Below are 1,651 nucleotides of genomic sequence, written 5' to 3'. Positions count from 1 at the left end.
CGGGGCTAAGCCGAGTGGGGACCGAGGGGCAGTGGAGCAAAGGAACTCGGAAGGTTTGAGAACAAGTTGCAGGCGGTAGCCTTGGGCACAGTGACCAGTTCGTGGCACGGACGAGAGCAGACAGATCTGAAGTCTAAGCGTTACCAAACCGTGGCGTCCGAGTGACCGGACAGTTAAGGATGTCGACGGTTAAGACGTAAAACCAGCTTTGCAGAAGCAGAAAGGGAACGTTGTGCAGCATCGCACGGGGCATGGCTCTCCAAGTGGCTTCGGACCAACTAAGACAGATGGAGGAAAAGGGAGAACTCTGCAGAGGACAGAGAGAAAGACGCTGAGAGCGGCGGATGGGGGTCTCCCTGGAGGAAAGCAGGACCGAGGCGCATCGAAGGAGACGCCTCCCCTCGGGAGAAGTGGCCTTGGAAGCACCTCGTCAGCACTGCAGCGCTGGCCGGACCGGTGACAGCTGCCAGTCCCAGCTCCCATCCATCCCCCCTTACAGCCTTCACCCCCAAACAAAGAACTACACGATTCCAGGTCCCCTGGGCCCTGGTCAGAGAGTATCACGTTCTCTGCGCTCTGACGCTCACCGCTGACCGATGCCTCACGCGCGGCTGGTCCACGGCGAGCAATGTTGCATCTCGTCTCCAAATGAGAGGATTTGGAAAATGCCCACGTCGGAGTTCTGGGAAGACCACAGGGAAGGGCACGCTGGGGCCAGAGCCTGGGTCGCTCGAACAGCTAAGGATGCTCAACGCCAGGGATGTCCAAAAAGCAGGGGGAGGAGGCAGGGATGAAGGACCGGCCTCTCCGGAAATAATCTTCCGTTCCGTGTAAGACTGCGCACCCTCTCTGGCCGCTCCGTGTCTCCTGGCGGAGGGACCCGTCCCCGGCCCAAACCACGTTCCTCCCGCTTGGCACTCCACGCCCGTGCATGCGACACCACCCCCAGGCAGTCCAGACGTGGATCCGCGTTTCCGTGTTGTAATTCATCTTAAAAACATTTCGATGTCAACGTGAACATGCGTGGGTACAAGTTTGTTCCGATTTACGCCCAGAAGAGGTTGCCGGGCACTTGAAGTGTCCTAATTAGGAGTCATCCCTCCAGACTGTGTCCTTCCCAGTGGCCGAGGCCGGCTTTGGTTTATGGTGACCTCAGAGGTCAGGTTGCCAGGCCAAGGCCATTGATGTGAAACCAATGGAGCTTTGTGATTTGGGGGTGACCTTTTCTCTCTCCGCAAAATCTGGCTTTCAACACTATTTTCTCACTGTGGACAAAGCACGTCAGCTTTGAGATTCTGACATTCCACCCGGAAGTCAAAAGTCAAACACTGTATTTTTTTTTTCTTCGCATTTTGGGGATAGAAATCCTTAATCTCCACGAGGCAAATGGGTTTCTCTGACCCAACCGAGGAGGTTCCAAGGCAGGAAACGCAAAAGAGAAAGCACGCAAGATTATTTCCAGAAACATCACTCCCATCCGACAGCTGCCACTTGAGACCTCCCTTCCTGCACGGTTACGCTTCTTGAGTTAGTTTTTCTAATTTCTTGGCACCCAGTTCTGTCCTCACCATCACTCTGAAGTTGCCGTCCCCAAATGTCACCAGCGAGTTGCGTATTACTCCAGCCGGTGTACACCGTATCGGACACCGTA

This window comes from Pteropus vampyrus, unplaced genomic scaffold (assembly GCF_000151845.1).
Source record: "Pteropus vampyrus isolate Shadow unplaced genomic scaffold, Pvam_2.0 Scaffold439, whole genome shotgun sequence".
NCBI lineage: Eukaryota > Metazoa > Chordata > Mammalia > Chiroptera > Pteropodidae > Pteropus > Pteropus vampyrus.
Note: the sequence above shows the minus strand (reverse complement) of the source record.